This window comes from Phalangium opilio, unplaced genomic scaffold (assembly GCF_054372755.1).
Source record: "Phalangium opilio isolate 3A_F unplaced genomic scaffold, DU_Popi_V2 ptg000024l_1, whole genome shotgun sequence".
Classification (NCBI taxonomy): Eukaryota; Metazoa; Arthropoda; class Arachnida; order Opiliones; family Phalangiidae; genus Phalangium; species Phalangium opilio.
Genome location: NW_028324155.1, coordinates 7176865 through 7200763, shown reverse-complemented (window position 1 = coordinate 7200763; position 23899 = coordinate 7176865). Strand labels below are relative to the sequence as shown.

Genomic DNA, 23899 nt, shown 5'->3' with positions numbered 1-23899 from the left:
ATTTAATTATTCGTGGGATAAGAAATCAATGAAGCAAAATTCGAAAGGAGCTTGCAAACCCGCGAGAAATAAACTTGCTGAGGCAGGGTTTAATAAAGGAGAGAGAGAGAAAGAGACCCGCCACTATCGATATAGAAAAAGACGCTAACAAGTTGGCTATTTACAAGATCAAAAAACCCCTTATTGGGGATCGAGTAATAAGGGGCCAAGTGATTGAGGAAAATATTCACAAACATTCCCCCCTCCCCTCGCCCCCCATAGGAATAGCATTACACCCAACTTTGAAGGCTCATAACTCTGGTTCTACTAGAGATACGGGGATGTCCTTTGAGTATGTTTTAGTCCTATTTGCCCCCCATCCAACAATACCAAAAACATGGGGTTCGAGTAAATAGGGGCCGAATAATTGAGCAAAATGTTCATAAACATACACTCCATAGGAATAGCAATACAGCCAACTTTGGAGGCTAATAACTCTGGTTCTACTAGCTATTCGGGAATGTCCTTTTAGTATGTTATAGTCCTATTTGCCCCCCCCCTATCCAACCACGAACTAAGGCCATAAGGTCACGAGTATAATTGTAAACATTTGTAAATGAAAATGTCCTTAGATATTAATAACGTGCAAATATTGAAGAATTACTTTTCTCACATCAATAAACCCTAAAACCAAACAAACTTTTCCACGGTTTAAAAAATCTGTTGCATACTTTAAATTTTTTAAAGTAAAATCGATAAAAAATTTGCGAGTTTTCTATCAAGTTGCCGTTTCAGCAGGTCCTGAAAAGTTCGGGGTCTCTTCACCCCTTGGTCCCTCTTCTTATTCTTTCTTATTTGGCGCGCTGGCTTGGGTTAGCTAGCTAGTCAAAAGCCCAATATCGTTAAGCCTAAATAACTAACGTAATAGCATTTAGGTTTCGCCATGGCCAAAAGCGCCGAGTTTGCTAGCTTTTGTTCCAAGCTTGGCCGACCTGCATTTGGTCATTAAACGCTCGTTAACCGCACGTGCTTCTCCATGGCTTTATGGATGATAATTAACATTCCGTTAGCGCTTCCTTCCCCATCTCTTTTAAGGGCCCAACCAACATCACTGCCCCCTACCGCCCGTCTTAAGTTATACCTACCAACTTGGGCCAACAACCATGTTGCGCGAAAAAAAAAATATATAATAATTTCCACAAGCCAAGGCTTAGCGTTTACATTAAATTTTTGTTAACATCATACAAGGCGAGGGTTTTTGTTCTCAGCTACTATTTTGTTAATTTATCTTGGTTTTTTTCTAGCTTATTAAAAAAAAACCTGGGTGGTGAAAATACCACAATGTTGTAAGATTTTATCTTAGTAAGGTGTAATTTATGTATAAAGGGGTGATGTAGTTTTCAATAATGGAGTTCTTAAGGGTTTAATTATTATCGTTGATTATTAAAAGTAATTAATCCTTCATGAGGATTTTGTTAATTGGGGACTCAGACCAGTATACCTTTCCGGTTATAGGTATGGATTAATAATTGTTTTACCATGATACAAATTAACTACCCATCTCGTGTTGGTAATTATTACAAGGGGTAATAATAATAAAATAAAACCACCACCATGACGTCACAAAATGTTTGGTACTCACCGACTTGATGAGAAAGCCGCTGTCCAAATTAAACCACCACCATAGCCCACAAGAAAGTCGCAATACATCCATTCCAATCACAATGATCCGTTTCTGTAATTTAAATAAAGCATTAACATTTATAATTAAATGCATACTAAAAATTATATAACTAATATATAGATAAGTTAATCTTAAAATGCCGAGAAAGAAAAAAAACTTGCGCTAACCTGCGTTTTCCTTATGAAAATGTTAACCCTCGGCTCGACCATAATAACTATTAAATTTACACATTTAACAATAGCGTTTAAACTCGTCTAGCAATAGTTAACGTAACTAATAGCATAATTAGAGTTAATTTGTACACTAAAGTAATAACTAAATAGCATTAAAATTAATTTTAAATGATAAACCGTTAGACGCAACAACCAGCTTGAAAAACATACCGGGACACTTAATAAGGAGAGAGAGCAGACGACACGATGCTTTGTGCAGAAGTTCCTAGGAGCTGACATAAGCAAAACAATCTCAAGCTAAATTAATAAAAACTTGTAACTAGAAAATTCTTGTCCGAAACAGAGTTCTAGCTTCTTTAAAAATCCCATGGGGGGATTTTTAAGCCATAAAATAGCAAGTAAATCAACTAGTTTTGAAGAAAATACTGGGCACGACTTGACCCGTTCAAAGCCATACACTGTACCCTTCAAGGTCGAACGAAACACTCTCTAGCCTTTTACTTATTTTTCCAAAGCGATAGCCTGACCATAGTAGGTAAGTAGGGGTACATATTTTCGGAAAGTTACCAAAATTCCATCAAGGTAGTCTTCCATTGATTGGGTAGGTGGGATAGAAAACTTTTAACAAAATGTCGTCCCCCCTCCAGTGGATTTTAACAAGGGATTCCATGCTTTTGAAGCCGAATTCGGGCCAGAAAGATTTTAAAAGGAGAAGCCCCGCGGGTTCATTTTTGACAACCTCTCATAAACACACCCGAATATACCATTATTTCTCAAAGAGATATGATGCCAAAAAGCTGGGCCCTTCACTGCCCATACCATAGACATCAACAATATTTATAAAATAAAACGCTTCAATATCAACAAGATTGTAGAAGGGGGCCGAAGAGTGCTTGTAAAATGTCAAAGGAAACGAAAAGTAAATTGGTCGGACTCGACGCCCTTTGACCCTTGGTTTATATTGGTCTACAGGGCAAGAAAAACTGCAAGAGTCCCATCCCAACATGGTCACTATATGGTATTTTCTATCATAGTATTTTCAACATGATTTAGTTATATTTCTCATATCTAAGTTCATCTATTTTTCTTTTGAAAACTCACTTTTCTGGCTGATAAAGCATTTCTTAGTGAGCCAGGTATTTCTTCCCCCCATTTTCTACGCGGATCTTTGCGCTACTTGCAGTGCCAAAGACGCGCGGGAAGCTAGCAAACTTTTAAAAAGTCAAAGAAGACTTTTGGAAAACATAACTGTTGGAAACTATACCGAAAACGCATTCCAACAGCGAGAGTTTTTCGGGGTAAAAGCGCTATTCTTTTCTTTGGATAAGAAGAGAAAAATTCTTACACTTTCTGGTGCAAGGTACCAAAGTACTCTCCAGGGTCTTGTTACAATCAAGCATTGCTTCGGCGTCAAATTAAGTGAAAAGTTCTGGTAAGATTCAACCTCTCGGTTTATTTAAATTCAAACTACTTTCTAGTTGGTTTGACGGACGACGGAGTAAATGCCTCCCACCTTTTTCTTTTAAAAAAGGGGGAAGAATTTTAGCAGCCCATAAGATAAGAAACGTCTTCACTTAGTTATATTGGCTTTTGGCCCAAATGGCCGACCAGGGAATTCTAAAGCGGACACGTGTTGAGTTCATACACACACACCCGAGATGATGTTTTCTTCTTCATCTCAAGCTACAAGAGATACCTTTACTAAACTTCAAAACAAAGGCTTAACTTGGATTGGTTGTTTTCCCCCGTAAACCTCTAACGAAAGTAAGTAATTATTCAACTTAATTTCTATTTACTATTGCCCAATAAACATTGGTATATAGTTGTTACGCGCATGCGTCAAACTATAATTCAGAAAAGTGGCAATAAATCGTCTGCTTCACTAAGCCTTGGTCATAATAAATAGATTCAAACTCTCTGTTGGTAAGAGTCAGTAAACCCTACATTGAATAGACATTAGCTAGTATTGTTTAAACCCTAGATTCTGGGAATAAATCGTTAATACAATTCATAATGCGGTTTTAGAATTAGTCTAGACATGGAAATAAACAACTTTTGTTCCTTTTTTCTCTTCTCTTCCGAAAGAGAGAGAGAGAAAGAGCGAAACGAAGAGGCAATTAATTTGATCTATTGTTGCGTTTAAAAATTACGGCGCTTGGGCCATTTTTCAGGTTGTTTAATAATTCAGAAATACCTTTCGGTTGTTAATAACGGTTTTACCCCTCCCCCTCCATACAAGAGATTTTCAATATTTCATCACTTTATGGGAAAATCGGCAGATGCGGCAAGAAACGGTAACCCAAGATACATCATGGATATATAAGTTCCGAGACTCTTTGGGTATTTCCGTAAACTCTATCAGTGTTACGCCCTCTCTCGGTAAATCCCCGAACTTGTTAACAGTTCATCCATTGTTAAATTTGTTTTTCTTCAATCGACCTACCTTTGGGTCTAATTATCGTAAGCCTAATTAATCTTAGAAGGGTATTAAACTTAGAATAAAGTCCCCTTAAAAATTAATTAACTATTTAGAGTAGAGAAAGATAATTAATTTAAAAATTAACTCACCAAGGATTTTTCCCAACCTAATTTTTCAGCGATCTTCCACGGGGAACACTGTCTAAATTAAATTAATTAAAATTATTTAGAATTAATTATAGCATCCTCCTAAGTTGCATGCGAAGTCGTGAAATCTATTTTGAAATCGTACAAATTACAAAAGTTCATTGCATTGCAACGTTATGCAACAAATTTTTGAAAACATTTTATCACATAACTAAACAGTTGTGTCCATTTGAGGAATATTGACTAGTTAAATTTCCAATATTTCCCTTTGAAATCTCGGTGGTTATTTTGGGGAAGGGTCAAGCTGGCGAAGAGAGTGCGGGCTTCGTGATAAGGCTTTTGATTTACGATGACTGAGACACCTTGTTCGTTTTGATTAACGCGGTCTTTGTCGGACGCTCGACCAGCGATAGTTCTATGGCGTATATGGCCTTTGTAAAGAGTCAAGTCACGACTTCGCTACCGGGATAAATTAGCCTATCCCTTACATAAAATATAAAGCCGTCTTCGAGGCCATTCATTCCATCACCTGACAGGTGTGCCAGCCAGATCGGTATTACACCAATTAAAAGTGCGGGACATACCGATAGTGCACGTGCAATGTTGCACTTAAAGACAATTGTAATGAAGATATGGATGGCTTCGAAGACCGCGCACGCTCCGTCCACGCGTTAGAATCTCTATGCAATTGCAATTGGCAATACCATAAGCGTGCGATTCAAACTTGCATCATAGTAACAAAGTTCAAAATGTGTAAAAATGCCATGCCATGCCAATGTAAACAAATATACCACATACCCAGCAAAAATGCCATGCCATGCCAATGTAAACAAATATACCACATACCCAGCAAAAATGCCATGCCAATGTAAACAAAAATACCACAAAACCAGCAAAACATAAATTGTAAATAATGCAAATCGTGCGCGCATGTGTGTTCAAAAATAATCGATCGTGCAATAAATACATCGATAACTTACTTTGAACGATATCAGTCTTCTCCCACTATGAACAGCAACACTTATCTGATTAGAGTATGACCTTTACGCGACCGCCATCTTCCTTAAAAACCCCGAACCTACTATCAAAACACTGCGGAAACACTGCGGAGGTAATATCTAAACCAATATCTAACAACTCCTTAATTGAACCTAAACTATCTTCAAACGATAAAGAAAACGTTAAAAAAATTCAAAATAATAAATCTAAGGTTGCACGACGTTTTTCAAACGCGCGTATTGATTTTCACATATACTTATTAATGAGTTCGTAGCTTAGACAACTCGCGGGAAATGAAACACGTGTTCACTCTTTTTTGCAAGTAACCATAGTAACGGTCCCTAGCGCCGAAGATAAAAAATAATTCCTTTACCAAAACTAATCCTTCAGAAAAATAAATTAACCTGTAACAGCACCAAAAATTTGAATGAAATTCTTTTATTGGTTTCAAATACACAATGGGGACCTGGGGGACTACATGATAGCTTCGGATGAGCAATTATAACACACATGACACGACTTTATAATTATTTTCGGAGATATTAATTATACTTAATATTATTATGTACAAGGACAAAAATTTAATTTAGGGCGCGGGCATTTTTGCTGGGGGGTGCGATAGTTCAATTCAATTTAGTTCAGTTCCGTTTATATTATTTATCAGTTAATTTTAACTTCATTTCCCATATTGTTCACTCATTAATTAATTAATTAAATGTCCCTGAATCTAATTTAATCATTATTATTTACTGTTGCAATTAATGCAATTGGATATTTCAATGAACACGATGGTTAGGGGCTGATTGATTGATTGATTGATTGATTGCGCGTTTGTTTTGGCAATTGCAAGTTAAGAAAACAAAGTAATTTGTCGGAATTCCTTAGTTTTCTTTCTCTTGTTTGGTGCATTTTATTTTTATTCCGAGGGTTTATATTGATCTTACTTGTCTTACGATAGTTCTTTGTAGCAGGAAACAACCAATAAGTCTTTGGGACTAAAAGAAGTGTTGTGTCGAGGGCCCAAATCAATTGCCCAAACTAGACTTTGGGTATAAATTGCGCAGAAACGTTCTTGGCTGGCTCCGCGCTCAGGAAGCCGCTGCATTCACTGAGGGTGGTGGTTCAAGGGTTCTTCCGGGGTTCCATGTAGATCTTTCGAAATTGCTATTGCCACCAGCAACCAACCATAGGGGTCCCAGAGTTCAGAAAACTGCGAAGTAAGAGGTTGTTGAGACAAGAGAAATGTGGCGTGGGTTCCGTTGTTTCTTTTTTTTTTTTATTTCATGTCCAAATCTAGTTGAAAAAGAGAAAAAGAAGTGGGTGCTTTATTAGTCTCAAAGTAATTTTTCACAATACCTCATTAAAAGAGTTTAAGATAGAAGATTGTGTACGTGTAGGTTACCCTAAGCCTTGGTGAAAGATAAATAGGCTTACTGTATACAAAATTTTGGTTTAAATGGTGCTGGGAGAGCTGGAAATACATAAAAATATCGAATATACGCCACCTTATGGCGGATAGACGAACTACTATATATTTAATCACGAAATTCATAAAATTCCATAAATGAAACCAAGAGCACGTGACTCGACCTTAACCCTCACGAGATAACATTTAACGCACGTGATGTTCCAAAATTCAAAATGAGTGTTAACAAGTAAATAATACAGAATTGACTAAACCCAATGACGGCATATGACTGCAAATACCAACTGACTTCAAAGCGACGCACCATTTTATCGTACAAATTTACCATAAAATATGTATCCGCACGTCCAAAACGATATAAAACGTACTATTGTACGATAAACGATACATTGTTGGCATATTTCAATGGCACCCATTTCACCCAATAGAAATACAGGGAGGAAAGCGCGCTAGTATTGGTTAAACCTCGCAACCAGTAAAGTGTCCTTACAGGAAAGTATCCTTTCTTTGGCAAGGGGCAAGCCACGCCTGTAACGTCTCGCGTCGTTACAAGACACCGTCAATTCAATTGGTTAAAAGACGTTATCAAATCAAAATGAACGTAATTAATAATTTATTTAACAGCCACTAATTGGCTACCGAATGTTTACTTCCGTTTTCCAGGGAAATAGAAGCCAAAAATAGAGAAATGCGTGACATTAATGGTTATTACGTTATGTTACGTTTTGGGTAACATTACTAAGTGTTTACACGAGTTATATTAATGGTAGTTGAAGTCATTATCGAGATTAACAACGTGTAATACATTTATTAGACTACTTATTAACAAACCACTAATTTTGTAATATATATGCTCTAAAACCTAAAAAAACGGAAGTTACTCTGTATATTTATTTACTTTAAAAAAACCTCATTCACATTAGGCTTAACTTCTGTCTGCGTACACACGGGGGTCGGATAATTGACATTCTATTCTAGTTAAGTCCAAAATTTAAAGTTTATTTATGAGTAAATTCTTTAGAAATTTAATAATATGTATCACAATTAAACAATTAGTTTTTAAATACTCTTAGATTTCTAATTTGTTAAATATAAAATCATGTGGCAACGCGAACAAGTTACTGACCCCTCGACGAATTGTAAATAGCCAAAAATTATGGCAATAACCATTTCCGGTGTTAACTTGTCTCTCCTCAAAAGGAATCACCTGGGTCTTTTTAAAATAAGTACTTTGCATGGGAGATAATTCATATTTTTAAATAACAGGCTACTGGTCACTTAAATTAAGTATGTGAGCGGTTCGAAGGAAACCTATTTAGACTCATAACGCGTTGACCAAGACACTAATAACTATAATAAATAAATATAAGAGAAAAATGGGGTTTTTTTTTCAAAGAATGGGGTCCCCATAACTCAATAGCTCTCGGGCTATAACCTTTTCACAAATGACCCCTAATTTTGACACCATCCGGTACCCCCAAAATACGCGATACTAACTAGAAGGTTTTGTCTGAGAAGTAATATTTTTCCAATTCACATCTTTGGTTCAACTGCGCAGGCAAATCAACTCTATTATATAACGAAAGTTACGCAATGAAAGAGAAGGTGCGGTTACATTTTTTTTAACCCTAATTACATTTAACCCATTTTTCCATTTCATCTCGAAAGAATTCAGTTCAAACGCTTGTAGTATAGTGTGAGAAACAAAAAGAAATACTAAGATAAGAAAGAATGGCTTTGGTATAAAATTAAGTTTCCTCATCCGTTCGTTTGTGGTGGTGGTGGTGGAAAGACGTGAGGGCTTTCTTCATCTAGCCAGGGTCGTAACTCCTCAAAAAGGAAAGAAAAAAATATTACAAGTTGGCCGTAGTTTTTCCCCGCCAGCGCCTAGGGAGCAACTTCTTGAGATATTAAATTATTTAACTATATAGCGGATCTGTCGAGAGATGTTATTTTTTACGAAGATTAATTAGGATTCCATGCAGAAAACTAACTAACACCGCGCGCCAAAAAAGGTAGACAAACGGCTAAGCCTTGCCACCGCCAGTATTAGGCTTAACCTTCTCGAGCAGAAGCTAAGGCTTAGGGTGTAAAGAAAAACTACGTCAAAACCTCGCGCTAGTTTTTTTTTCTTGCCTGGCTTTTCACCGGGCTAGGGTTGCAGCGAGTTCTTTTAGCAATTTATGAAGAAGAGAGACTACGAAATGAGCTTGGTCCAAAAATTCCTGTTCAGGTAGCGTAAAAAACCAATTTCGAAAACTCAATCATTGGGCGCATTCACGTGTAGAGAAGAAAAGGGGGTATACACACACACCGCTAGAAACTTTGACATACTAGCGGATCTTGGGAAAAAGTTTCTATTGTGAAAAACACCCAAGCCCCTATATGAAAGAAAAAATATGTATGTGTGAATAATTTCATTCTTCAAAGTTAAGCCTTGTACGTTTACATTCTCCAAAACCTAAGCCTAAGTCTTGTACGATTACATTCTCCAAAACCTAAGCCTAAGTCTTGTACGATTACATTCTCCAAAACCTAAGCCTAAGTCTTGTACGATTACATTCTCCCAAAGCCTAAGCCTTGTACGTTTACGTTCTCCAAAAACCTAAGCCTAAGCCTTGTACGATTACATTCTCCCAAAGCCTAAGCCTTGTACGTTTACATGCTCCAAAAACCTAAGCCTTGTACGTTTACATGCTCCAAAAACCTAAGCCTTGTACGTTTACATGCTCCAAAAACCTAAGCCTTGTACGTTTACATGCTCCAAAAACCTAAGCCTTGTACGTTTACATGCTCCAAAAACCTAAGCCTTGTACGTTTACATGCTCCAAAAACCTAAGCCTTGTACGTTTACATGCTCCAAAAACCTAAGCCTTGTACGTTTACATGCTCCAAAAACCTAAGCCTTGTACGTTTACATGCTCCAAAAACCTAAGCCTTGTACGTTTACATGCTCCAAAAACCTAAGCCTTGTACGTTTACATGCTCCAAAAACCTAAGCCTTGTACGTTTACATGCTCCAAAAACCTAAGCCTTGTACGTTTACATGCTCCAAAAACCTAAGCCTTGTACGTTTACATGCTCCAAAAACCTAAGCCTTGTACGTTTACATGCTCCAAAAACCTAAGCCTTGTACGTTTACCTTCTCCCAAACCCAAGCCTTGTACGTTTAAATTCCCTGAAAGTTAAGCCTTGCACCCAGTTAAAAAAGGTTAAAAATACCCTTTCTAGAGTGCATAGGTAGCGGTCATCTTTTAAAATGAAACTTTTTCTCTCTCGGGCGTCGAAAACACTAGAGTTTTTAATGATTAATCTATTTTAGAAGGCAAAAATTGGGGGGAGCCCACTAATAACTAATTTAAAAAGCACCCGAACGCAAAACGTACGCGCTTTAATTCACGCGCTGCTACTTGTAGCTAACGCGTGATTTAGTGATACCTCGCGTGGTGTAACGTATAACCCCGACGCGCAAAAAAATAACGCTGCGTTTTTAATTAAGTTTTTAACTAGTGACACTTAATTAGTGCATGTCAACAATTTTGATATAATTTTTACCTTTTATGAAAATGGGTTGGTACCTATTCCCTAACGTTTTTTTTAGGTTAGGTATAAACATGATTTATGTCCAGATAATTATCTTTTCGCTGTAAGTTTGCTCATCTCATCAAAAATTGATTAAAGGTTTTTAAAAAGGTTAATTACTTTTATGGGGAGGAAAGGAGGATGAATTTTTTTTTTTTTTTTTGACTTTTGCAAAATTTACAAATTTAGGCCTAAATGGTTTTTAAGGCTGTTAATTCAGCATTCACGTTTAATTACGTATAATAATTTTTAAACACCAATATTTTAATTTTTACGTTGGCAATCGTAACGGGCTGTAATTGGGTGATAAGTATCGTCTGCTTATGTGCGATTTTTATAATTGGCTTATCACGAAAATTCGCTCAGAATTATATATATTTATGGAACAAAAACCTGTTCTTCAGTAATACCGAAATATTTCGTATTTATTTTCATACCTACGTGATTTTTGATAAATCCCACAGACACTCACTGTCTTTGAAACCATAAATCTTTAAGAAATAAGAAAAATATTTGGAGGGAAAATTTACATGGCGGCGCCTTCTTTTGGCAAAAAGGTTTTCACGCGCCCTAAAATGCACATGTACGTGGAATTCCACACATCACGCGCATTTGATACAAAAGATTTCAAAGCGTGATGCGCGCGTTGAAAAATATCTTTTTTTTTATGTTTTGTCTGTCATGGGGGTTTGATTTTTTTCTTATTTTTTTTTTCATATTTAAAAAAAAAACGTGGGTATAAAATAGAATCACACGAGCGTGTATACAATCAGCCGGATGAGCTCCAATGACAGAATATTCCGCGGTTATTCTCAAACAGACACTGGTACAGGTTTCGAGGGGTCGCGTACTTCCCTCCAAAAATACCTGTTAACAGCTCTTTAAAATTCATATCGCTCTTCCTCTGCACGAGCGACCATAATCCATTATCACGTGGCAATCTATCTATTGTTTGCGCGTGAAATTTGATATTTTAAAACAAGGCGCGTGAAATTTAATAAGAGGGTTAAGGAATTTTTAAAATTTATAATTTTGCCGAGTGTCCAGCCCTCGTATCCAACCATCATCAGAGAGGATGGGTAAGGATTTTTTCTTTGGCGTTTTTCAGGGTTCCGCCTCCTGGGTTCGTATGGAGGAATATTACAGGATCTTAAGAAATAACTGCTTAAGAACCCCTGACGAGTTGTCTAAAAGTTTCTTCTTTTTTTTCTGTGTTTATGGGTGAATATAATAAATGAAAGTTCGCAGTTGGATATCGCCAAAAATATATTAGTACAAAGAAAATATTATTGCATTTTAGGTAGATTTTCATAAATGCGTTACTATACCTAACCTTGGGAAGTTTCTCATAATTAAAGTCGTGTTTAAGTTAATTAAGATTAATCAGATTAGTGCGTTTACTAATTTGAACGCACTAACGTAAAAAATAAACAAGATGAAGGGGCCCAATATTTAGCCTTCAAACGTAAATTAAAATAATATTTCATATTTTTCAATTAATTTTTTTTCTTCAACTAAAAACCGGGGGAATAAATAAATTGAAAAATTTATTTAATATTTGAAAATTGAAAACTTCTAGGCCCTATGTCTAAAACGCTCGCAATTCTTTTACGCCTAAAATCCACGTGTTTTAAATTAAGAAGTAAAAATTCGAAAAACCTATATCGTCTCGCGCCAATAAAATAAAAACTAGGTATATCGTCTCGCGCAAATGAATAAACTACACTCGATTAACTTGCCAGTGAAAGCTAATCGTATGCGTAGAAATATCCAATATTAAACCCGATAGAAAATAAAATAGTCGCGATCAAGTAGGTTGGTCTGAACTTCATTATATACAGAATATTTTTATGAAATATTAAAGTTAAAAAATAAAATAAAAAATAAATTAAAATCGAAAACTCGAATGCATGCACGCAGACTTGAAGTTAGTTTCGACAAAACTCGAAAAGCCAAAAGCGAAAGAATATAAAAGAAGATAAAATGAATACACGCCAATAAGAATGAAGCAGATAAATTGCTATTCCCTTTTTATATTATGTTCAACAAGAAACTAACATTTCAAATCAAACGGCGCGATGCGAAGCCCTCCAGGCCTTTCTTACCGTTTTCCAACGAAACTTAACTTGCGAGCCAACAAAACCAAATCGAAAGATGAACAGAGTGAAATAAAAAAAATCTTCTATTATAAGAAAGATTTCTTTTCGTGCCAGTCAGTCTACGTTTCGTGATTGGTTTTGTGGCCCGTTTTTTTTTTTCTTCTTCAAGAGCTAAAACATTTTTAATGAGGGTTATTATTGGTGAGGATTCCAAAGTTTCGGAGATTTGACCGAGATTAATGATAGTAAGTCTGAAAAATGACCCTATACGCCGCTGGATAACGAAAATAGATGATTCTTTCTCTCTCTTTCTTTATTTCTCTTTCTCTCTCTCACTCTCTCTCCTTTTGGAGTAACTTTTAAGTTCTTGAGAAAATGTCTTACGTCACACAAGCCGCTGCTTCGATTCCTTTTACCTTTTACACGTAATCTTGCAAAGGCTTACGCTTTTAAATTCGCAATTTAAAATAGAGAACAAATAATACCTAAATTTTAAAATGTTATACTAGAATTTCAAGGCAAGGATAAGATGTTCATTTAGAATAATTCATATCATTTTAATATATAATATAATTTTTAAAATACTAGTGTTAAGATTTCTCAGTTAATTTTTAAATTCTTTAAATGAACGAAACTGGTTTATAGTTTTAAAACCACGGCCGAGACTGGGCGGAGATAATAATTTTCTGAATTAAAAACGCACGTGTTTCTATGACGCGGTTTAGAAAATTTTTATTTGTAATTTCCCGCTTGAAATTAAGGTAAAGGTATAAAAATACACGTGTACATATTATACAACCTTCAATGCCAATGGCACTCTTAAACGCCAATAGAATATTAAAACGCCTTTCACTAAATTCAATTCTATAAAGCGACTAATTTCAAAATATGTAAATTTACTTTAAAATAATTATACGTCTAAGATGTTTTTAATTTTTTTTATTCGTGTGGGATTTCTAGAAAACTGGATTTCAATTTCAAAATTAAAATTCCAAACAAATTATCAAAAAACATAGAAATTATTATAGAAACAGAAAAAAAATAATAAAATTTGGAAAATAAAATTTGTTAAAAAAAATACTACAAAAGGAGATATATATTTCTTGTACCGTCTCAAAAATCCCCGCAGCGCATCGTGACGGTTTAAGCAATTCGTCACAATTTAGTATAACAGTTCTTTTAATATCTCAGGGACTTAAAGAGAACTCTAACTTAAAACCAGACTGACAAAAAAAAGCCATAGAAAGAATTCAATGAAAGAAATAATTTCGAAATCTTGAAGATTGTCTGGGAAGATTTTTACGCGCGATGTTTTTAAAAAACATTTTTTTATATATATAAAAATATATTTTAAGTCTGAAGAGAAAGAAAATAATTGGCGTTTTTCATTTCAAATTGTATTCAGAAGCGCGGCTTTCTACTACAGAAATGACCTTTTAACCCCTTATAAAGTTCTTTATTCAGTAAATAATCAGACAAAGCTGAACATATAACCTAAATCCTCAATATACCTTTGCTAATACGAAGAGGGTCTTATTTACTTGGACAGCTTCTACCAGCTAACCCTCTGAAGTTCCCCGAAATCTGCGCAAACCATTTCTACATCAAATTACAGCCTTTACAATAAAAAAAAAAAAAAATAAAAATCAGAAATACTAAAAAATTCCGCACCAAAAACATTTTCGGCAAGGCTCTTGACTGTCGTATGTAAGCGCGTGGGTCACATATTATATTGATCCATGGTTCGATACTGTCACGCGTTCATACTACTATACGGAAGATGTTGGTCCTCCCCCCTCCTGCTTCCCCATATCCCATAATTCCCTTCTGACCCGAAAGAAACGAACGAGGCATTTTCTAGCAAACGACGTTCCAAGAAGCGCAAAAGAATTTTTTTTGGTACGAGGAGGATTTTCGACTGCAGAGTTCGCGCGCTAAGACTTCAGCACGAGACAAATTCGAGACCCTGAAAGGAAGGAGAGGAGAGGGAGGCTGAAGGCAAGTCCAGCGCGCAAAAAGAGGCGGGGATGAAGATCTAAAAATGGAAGACCAAGGCTTAGATATAAGTCTAACTTCTACTACACAATCTGTAGAGAGAGAGAAAAAAATACAGGCTATGAGAACAAAATTTCTCAACTTTTATCCAAGGCTTCTTCCTAGCTATACGCTTTTGATTCTCAAAAAACAAGAGCTGCATGAGTTTAGATAGAAAAAGAAAAAGCAAGCTAAAAACTAAACTCTAATGATAGTTTGAAGAGAGTATCTTTTTCTTTTTTGAAAGCCCCTTCTTAAGTTCTATTTTGTTTTTAGTTTTTTTTATTTTTGTCTTGGTTTTCTGAACTTCCCAAAAGTTTGCAAGCTTCGCAGCTCAAAAATATATATTTATAAAGAAAAAAGCGTTCCTAGCATCAAGAATCAATATGTAAATTAGGTACCAAGAGGTTGCCCCCTCCCCGAGCTAGTTTTGAATATCTTAGAATATTTTAAATAGTTTTTAAAGATTTTTTTTGCTGTCAGAATTTCCCTTCCCGTTTGTTTCAAATGCAGATTTTTCGTTTTTATTTATTTTGAAGTTTATTTATTTATTTATTTAGTGAAACTCGAGGGATAGGGTTGTGAAGTATATACAAGATTTTTTTTAATCTAAGGTTTAAATTTGGATAAACAAAATAATTACGTTTTGGGAAAATAAAAATTAAATATACTAACCTTAATTTAGAAAAAAGGGCATGGAGCTTCAGAGATAGGGAATTGGGACTTCATTTATAAATATAGTACCAATTGGAATACATATTCCATCACTAAGAATATTTAACTGTACGTATTTAAACCCCAATTTACTAAAAAGGGGTGGAGCTTAATAATAAAACTGAGCGGGAACTCAAGAGATAGAGAAAAATTTAGATCAAGATATTTTAAAATTCCCTCCAACCAAAGTAACAAACATCTTATTCTTTCTTTCAGGATAGCGAAGAAGTGCGCGGAGTTGATCTGAGCTGAACTGAACTGCGACTGCGTTACACGAAGAAGAAAAAAACCGCCAAAAAAAACAGCTAAGAAGAAGAAGAAAAGCAAAGTTTACTTTACTTTGAAAAGAAGACGAATAAGAAAGATGACCAAGACGACAGAAAAACTAGCAAAGGATTTCTTTTTTTCTTTTCTTCCCCCCTTCTTTTTCGTATCTAGGGGATGCTTTCTCCGCCTCGGACCCCTTTTTTTGGGCTTCAAGGAGGAGAGTGGACCCCGAAGATTCTTTCTTTAGCATCAGGATACGAAGCAATTGAGGCCAGCAGCGTAGGGGCTAGATTGCTCTTCCAAAGGCCGTTCTTGTAGGAGATAGTTAATGGCCTAGCAGCCAACCTTGCTTGGTTGTCGCGTCCGGAGCAGCGGAGGAAGAAGTCCGCAAACTCCCAATAAAAAAAAGCAAGGGGAACGTAAGATTTTTCCAGAGAGGGGGTGAATGGGGGGCGTATAGTACCCCTAAGTCGCTAAAGAAAAGACCCACCCTACCCAAAGAAAAGGGTGAATTGGATAAACGTACAAAAATTTGGAGCATCGATTCAAAAGGATTTCTTTCTCTCTCTCTCTCTCATCACTCCCACGCAACCCCTTACCCCCCCCCCCAGGGCAAACTATAAGTCTTCCAGTTTTTAGGGAGACAAATTTATGGTTGCCAAAAAATACCCCGACTTTTTTAGACGGCCAGGGGGGGTTCCATGAGTCTTGACGAAATTTTCCTTGAATATCGATGTTGGTGTTGATTTTTTAGGGATAAGATGGCAATCTGCAGCTAAGGTTAGAGTTAAGGTCAATTTGGAGTCAGTTTCCCATCTTCTAGGCGTTGAATCTCAACCGTTTGAAGAAGATACTCTTAATTATTGATGAAAATTTTCATTTCACAGAGAGTATAAAAATATTGGGGCACAGAAATTCCAATATTCGTTAAGCCTAGCTTTTTAATTTTTGAAACTAATGTCATTTGGTTTGCGAATAAGTCTTGTGAATTTCCGTGCACACGATTTATCGTGTCTAGACGGTGTAAGAGTAATGTCACGTGTTCAGCAAACACGCGAGTTATACACGACTTCAAGTTGAACATTCAGGGGAATATTGAAATAAACTCACGAGTACTTGGTTTTTTTGGGAAAAAATGGATGAAAATACATAAAGAAGAGCCGGTAGCTGAATCATAATCAGACATAGCTCATCTTTCCTCTTAAACCATTCGTCATTTCATAAACCCCTATCCGAAAACCAGAAGAAAAATATATATTTCTTTTACCGATTTCTTGCCATTTTTCAGCTTTGAATCATTACTCACTTCGTACTTATATAAACCCTATCCCATTGGTGGACCGACCCGCCGACCGACCGAGGCCCACTGTTGTTTCTCTTCTAATAACCCCGTCCTTATAAGAAAGCGAGGTTACAACGTAAGTTAAAAAAAATCCGCGCACTAAATTACGTGGCTAAAGTCTCCTATCCAAACGTAAAAAAAGAAGGAAAGAATTCGAAAAATCTACTTTGTGATTAATTATTTTACATTTATCTTCATAAAGTGAAAAAGACACCTTATTTTAAAACAGTAGGCACAAGATGAAAAAAAACCGAGTAACTTAAGCCTAAAACAGGAGATTAGACAGAAACCTGAACCTCTCCATTATATTTACGGTGTTGGTTTTGTTTGGTTAGGGTTAGGTTAAAGTTGGGTTAGGGTTAGTAAGGTTTTAAATAGGGTTTGGTTAAGGTTTGTAATAGGTTTGCTTAAGGTAAAGTTGCGGTTAGGTTTAGTAAGGTTAGTAATACATTTGCTTAAGTGTTAGGTTCAATGAGGCCATGTTACATAAAACGTTCATTGTAAACAAAATATTAATGGTCACTCAAAAATTAACGTCTAATTAACCTGAAGTAAATACTTTGCCCCTAGGGGCGACTTATTGCTATAAAATTACCCCTGAAACTCTAAAAAGTTTGAAAACCTCTTTCTTAAGTTTTAAACTATAGTTACTATTACACCATCATCCACAAACCAAAAAAAACTCGACGCATTTTCATTGGGTAAACTGTATAATACATTTTTTGTTGTATACCCAGTCATTTTTCATCCATGGTTATAGAACAAGTCTTAGAAGAAAAAAACAAGCCCAACCAACTTCTAAGACAGTTTTTGTAGAGAGTGAGAGAGAGAAGACTCAGAAGAGAGAGAGTGTGTCAAAAAATCACGGCGTGGTCTCCTTCGTGAAGCAAGAACGCCCTACAAGTTCAGTTCGCCTTTTATGATAAATGAACTTTTCGGAACGCTTTTCCTCCTGGTCTTTGTGATAACCAGTGTTCTTTTCTAACTTTCCTTAATTAGGCTAAGGAAGAATTCCCCCCCCCCTAAAACACACCCCTCTTTCCTTATAATTTTTAAGTAAAACCGGCGCGCTGGGACCTTCCTTGGCGGCAAAACTCTGCGCAGCAAAAATGTAACAGCTTGCCACTGCTAACGATGCTACAAAAAAGACATTAAGGTTTCGAGAGAACCAACCGGGTATACCCGTGTTGCCTGCCCCTGAACGAACTCCGTGTGTGAGAGAGAGAAAGCTAAACGCCTCAAACTTTGTTCTAAGAATTCCATCCACATTATAGAAAGTTTAAGAAACGTACTGGAAAACGTGCAAGTCAACGTGAAGCCAACTTTAGATGTTAAGCCTAGTTTGAAAATGAAAATTAAAAATAGCACGTGATTTTTCTCGTGCACGCCTTCACGTTATCGGGCGCCATTTCTTAAACACTCTAGTTTTGAATATGAACAAGAAAGTAAAAGAAAGAAAGAAAGAAGAAAAAAAATTCTGTTAGGCTTAACAATGAAAAATTTGGCGTTCCGATTAATTAGTCCAAGGCTTAGCTCAACTGGGTTCTGGGTCCCCTCTGCCCACACACACACACACACACACACACACATTGGGCACACCCGGCTACCCCAGCGCGGGTTAGAAGTGTATGCATGCAGGTTGCTTTATTGGCGAATCGATTTATCGGTAAGGCGTCGAGATCTTTTTCAATACCGATCCGACGTTCAAATGAGGATGGTTAGAAGAAATTTTAGTCAGATTAATTTTTATTTTAAGTTGGAAGTAATCAGTGAAAGAGAGACGGGTGGGATGGGGGGATGGTTGGTAAGAAAAGTAAAGAAAAAAATCTATCCATTATTCTTTCACTCTTTTCCAAGTTTTCCAAAAGGAGAGAGAGAGAGAAAACGGGCCAAGTCATTTATCATTTACACCCAATATTCAACGAATCTCGCGCTAGTTTTTCTTTCAAACTATATGCAGGGATGGATAAAGGAGAGGAGAGGGTCATACGCGGCGGCACAGACTTTTGGAAAATTAAATCCCGATAGAAAGAAGAAAAGGAGTATGAGTCAAGTGACGCCCTTGTAGGCACCACGGGGTACCTACGGCAATCAGATATACACCATCTATCATCAAATCATGCACCTTTCGTTAGTTTTAACCAATCACAATTGAGGGGGATAAACATTTTTTTGAACCCTCGCCAACTGATTTTTAAGTATTTTTTTTATTTCGGTGTTTACCGTTTACCATGGACTGCAATTTTAAAAGAGGACCGGCGAAGTAGCTGATTTCAAATTTTGTTACGTAACTCAGTGCACCTAACTTTAAACAGTGCTGGCCTTGATAAACTAGAGCCCTAATCTACCCTTGCTGCTGGTGACCCTCCATTTTTTACTGCAACAAAGCGCCCCTATCCCCTAGAAGATTCAAACTTCAAAGTCCACCATGCACGTTTAAAACATAACATATCTTTGAATAACAATTTTTCTCCCCACACATTTCAACAAGGATTCTCTCCCCAACTTTAAAAGTTCATTTTAAAGCTATTTTTCTGACCCTCTACACAATATACGGGGCATGCCCCCACCATATCAGCTTTAAAACGTATTTTTTCAGGGGGTCCTTTCGCCCCAGACACTCCAAGATTATCTCACTCGAAAACACAACGATTCATCAAAGACAGTGGTGCGGGGTCCGCGTCGTTCACTGTCCCGTATAGTCCTTCCTCGCTTTCAACAACGTTGATATTGGTAAGCCTTGGCTATATGACAACTATGGTCGATTTATATACATATATAAAACCCCTGGACCACTGGAGAGAGAGGGAGGGTTCAAATAGACCAATGGATGGACACTCAATTTCACGTGGGTGCTGTGCCCATCAAGCCACGGAGCTATACGTTATCGTTTCCCGTGTCGTTTTCAATCCAAGTCTCATGAATTTAATGGTAGCACCCCCGCCTTGCCTTAAACTCAATTTTAAAACCATTCCTAAACATATATACTTCCCATACAAAAACCACGATACCACCACCCGCTAGCGTCTATTTTTATACACCAGACCAAGTAGTGGGCCCTGGTCATTTTCCTCCCGAGGTGAGGGATACTTGGCAAGGCTTAACAAGTAACACTGAAATACGTCTGACAACAATATCTAAATAACTTCGAGTATGATGAATGGTTTTGGTAAAGAAAGAAAGTTGAGTGTCCGTCCAAGTTCTAATGGTCAGTTTTTGGGTCCATGGGACGCTGGTCAAACCAGGGAGGGACAAAGACTGGTCTAACCTAACCCTTAACTCCTCCCATAACTCGCACCCTCATTTGAGTAGGTATCTAGGTTTCCTCCTGGTTTGAAGATAGCTATGGTTGGCGCAATCCATCATCCAATGGGGGTCCCGGTCAGGTCCGCAACCCTTATTCTTAGGGATGTATACATTTTCATATTCATATTTCTTACAATAGTGCAAAACTATCCAATGATATACGGACACTCCCAATGGTTCTCTATGGTTCAAGTATACTGACCAGTAAGATTTTGGGTTCACAGTCCGCCTACTTGAAATTATGTTGATGGTATTACAAGAATCTAGAGCTATAGTTTTAATATCATCCTGAATCTATAACAGAGTCTGTCCGTATCATTATTCAAAAAGCTGTCCCTTTTTCTTGGTCCAGTCTAAGACACCAAAGGAATGTAATGTCTTATTAATAGCAATTAATCACTTTGACTTGTCCTTAGTGACATAATATTCGGAGGGTAAAAATACCATATCTTATTAAGCAAATATATAATGGTAAGAAATGGTCCTTGGATTAAAAAAAAATGCTTTCCCATTGCATGCAAGCAAGAACGGTTTGGGCCATCCATAGCCTCGGGACATAGACGGAAAAATTAACATAATTAGCTCACGCAAGGGTGCATCTAAGACACGGACTAATTTATCACAAAGGACCGTGCACTGTCTGCAAAACCGAAGACTTCGTTTGGTTCAACTACAGACAGCGCCTCATAGTTTGTTCCATCCGAACTACATAAAACGAAACAAGTCCTAGCGTGATATTAGTCTATGTATCTATAATGAAACGCCCGGAAACCCAAAGAACAATCGGATGATTGTATACACTATTCACTTCATTACGCTTCAAATTATATTATAAATAATACATACATACACCGGAATGTATTTAGGAAAGCCGTCGTCGAAGTAATTTATCTTAAAATAAAAAGAAAACACCACGGCGCATGCACCCCTTGGAAAAACCAAAAAAAATATTTCTAGCCCAGCAGACTAGCTAGGCCATATGAACAAAACAGGTTATTCAAGATATTTTTGACTTCGAAGGCACCAGAAACATAGATAACAAGTATACGAAACCAACTAGGGGCGCTGTCATCAAGGGTAAGTACCATCAGAGTGACGCTATTTCCACATACCAATAGTTTTATAGACGAAATATGCCTTTCACACTTGACCTTTAGAGAAAGATCATTATATCGATCATCTAACAACGTAATAACCTTACTCGTCGATTAGACACGTCAAATACAAGAAATGGTACATTTTTTTTTTAAAAACTACATCCCTAACTTCAAACATTTATCATTGTCACGGAACTTCTATGAGATGGGAGGGTCTATGATGAAAAATGTATTTTTTCTTCTTTATTTTTTTGCCACCAGATCAATCTGTCAAGGCACGTGAAAGTGAAAAATGAAATCAAAAAAGTTTAATTTAAAACGCAGTGTGACGCACGCGCATTACTTGGGAGGGTTCTTTCTCTTTTTGATTCATTTTCAAGTGAGGGCGCCATTTTCTACGTGGAATTGTTCGCTCATATCAAGGAGGAGGTACCATTTTTCCTAAGGTGCTGATGTGAGTAATGCCACTTCGAGGGGCCAATGTTTTTTTATTTTTCAAAGGTTCGTAAGGTCAAATAGATTCCAGGGCGGCGAAGAAATTGTTTGGGGTACTTAAAAGGTGTTGGAATTACAAACTAATTTAGCTGGTAAGTGTAAGCAATTATCACGTGATCTCGTGTTATAATAAGAAAGACTTAGCTTAATCTGTCTGTTAGTAACGCTCCACTTTTATATTAACTAATTTTTAATTGCTTCGCATGGACCAAGGGCTAATTAATACTAAAGAACGTTTTCTGTCTGTCTGTCTTTCAGTAACATTGGAAGATGGTCGTCATTTCTGTTATATCATGGTCTAATTAAAACTAAGATTAAACAAAAATTTTAAAAAATTATCGCGACTGCCTCGGGAGGTAAATTTAAAGTCAATTAATTTTCGTTTGACTTTTCCCTTTTTCCGACAGATTAACTTCGCTCTCGGAGACCAAAGCCAAAAAGAGAGGGACAATTTTAAACTTTATATACCTTTAAATTTTTCCCTAAAAATCATTCTGCAAAAGACAGGAGTTTTGTTTAAAAAAGGTGTAACCCCCTCCTAGACAGTAAACCTAAAACGTAGTTAAAACTTTTACACCATCCGTAAGTCAAATTGGGTTCAAAATTTTTAAAGAATGGATTCAAGGAAATTTAAACAAAATATTTATATATATATACACCCAAACTTTACCGGGCCATTTGAAATGGACATAAAAGAAGGCGGTGGTGGTGGTGAGGTATAGGAAGGCAGATTTCCAATCCAGATGTTTTACCAACAAAAATATCATCATTAATTAAAAAGGTTTTGGCGCGACACGATTCGCGCAATTTCGGGAGAAAATTTCAACTCTCTTTTGCGAGAGAAAATGTTTTGTTCACTGGTTTGGAAGCCCGCTGCGTTTATTAAAACGAAAGACACAAGGGGGAACTGTCGGTGACATTATACCATTGCTCCAAAAGACTCACTCCTACGCCGCTAACCCTGTATAGATTAATTCTCCAAAACAGCTAGGGGTTAACTGGGGTCGTTCAATTCTGCTACACCAAAACTAAAAGCTTAATTTGTTTTTCAATCGCTTCGTTTTTTTTCAAAAGGAAATTAAAAACTAAACTGGATTAGGAAAACGTGCGAAGTACATTTATAGTGTTTGTGTGTGATTAGGTAGTACAACATGACGGTGCAAATTAGAGGAATTAGGCTTAACAATATTGTTAGTGTTTATATATATACATCATGAATGATTGATAACGCCAAGCCTTATACAAAATTGAAACCGAGGCTTAACGAATATTATGGTATTCACAGTGAATACGATAATATTCGTTAAGCCTCGGTTTCAATTTCACTGCAGAGCACGCGATTTTCAAATTCAAAACGAGGCTTAACAAATATTTTAAATTTGAACGCTAACGATCTTTATATAAGGCCCAAGTTTATTAGAACTTTACCAAATGGTTTTGATACTTTAAAGACATCCTATCTAAGCATTTTTTAAAAAAGGTAAGGAAGCTCGGTGCATTTCCGGGTCAGGAAACAATTTAATTTGATTGTTTGTTTAAAAGATGAATTCTATGACAGTATATACTGAACCGCAAACAAAATTAACCCACTTTTTTCTTCTATAAATATATATATATATATATAAAATATTTTTTTTTCGTCCAAAACTCAAAGTTCCCCGAGTAAAAAAATACGAAAAATTTCTATATGAACCCCAAAGGAAGATAGATAAAGAAAGCAAAAAAAGAAAAAAATATACTTTGGAGACTAAAATCTTTTGTCGAATTGTTCTCAGCGACTTTTTCCAGAGCGGAAAAAATGTTGCGAAAAATACGGAAAAAAAAAAAACAAATCCCGAAAAAGTTGGCATTTTGCCCGTGTACTTTTAGAACAACTGGATATATCGTTAGATGAACAAAAAAAAAAAAAATTCGATAATAGTACATGAGATGGCCTTTTTCGCGGATTTTCTTTGTACATTGTTCGCTTCGAAGGACAGAAAACTTATGACTTGAATTCAAGGTAAGTTTGAAACATTTCAAAACACGATTTAAAACGTTTCCTAACTTAAAGGGTAAGATAACCCTTCAATGCATCCTTTCTGAAGGTTTCATACTTCATACTCCCTTTAAACAAATACAGATAGAAAAATTATTA

The 23899-nt window shown here is 36.4% G+C and overlaps 2 protein-coding genes and 1 long non-coding RNA gene across 31 annotated transcripts in view; 1 reads left to right on the top strand and 2 right to left on the bottom strand.

Moving 5' to 3' along the window:
• The window catches only part of LOC149692543 (uncharacterized), a 213230-nt gene extending 208762 nt beyond the window's left edge, over positions 1–4468 (bottom strand). The window contains exons 1-2 of one of the 4 annotated variants that reach the window (XR_016382703.1): positions 4405–4468; positions 1622–1714 (exon numbers count right to left, since the gene is read on the bottom strand). The gene's annotated coding sequence lies outside the window, so the exon portion shown is untranslated. The other 3 variants (XR_016382704.1, XR_016382702.1, XR_016382705.1) reach the window with 3 other exon arrangements.
• LOC149692542 (uncharacterized) overlaps positions 2998–23899 on the top strand; it is a 33587-nt gene continuing 12685 nt past the window's right edge. The window contains exons 1-6 of one of the 13 annotated variants that reach the window (XR_016382779.1): positions 2999–3268; positions 3368–3600; positions 15472–21247; positions 21328–21403; positions 21529–21854; positions 22170–23764. This is a non-coding gene — a long non-coding RNA (uncharacterized LOC149692542). Of the gene's footprint in view, positions 3269–3367; positions 3601–15471; positions 21855–22169; positions 23765–23899 lie in introns of all 13 variants that reach the window. The other 12 variants (XR_016382780.1, XR_016382785.1, XR_016382786.1 and 9 more) reach the window with 12 other exon arrangements.
• Positions 5823–23899, bottom strand: part of LOC149692534 (uncharacterized) — a 211215-nt gene continuing 193138 nt past the window's right edge. For all 14 annotated transcript variants that reach the window (XM_089868303.1, XM_089868300.1, XM_089868305.1 and 11 more), the window contains one exon: positions 5823–6693. The gene's annotated coding sequence lies outside the window, so the exon portion shown is untranslated. The remainder of the gene's footprint in view (positions 6694–23899) is intronic.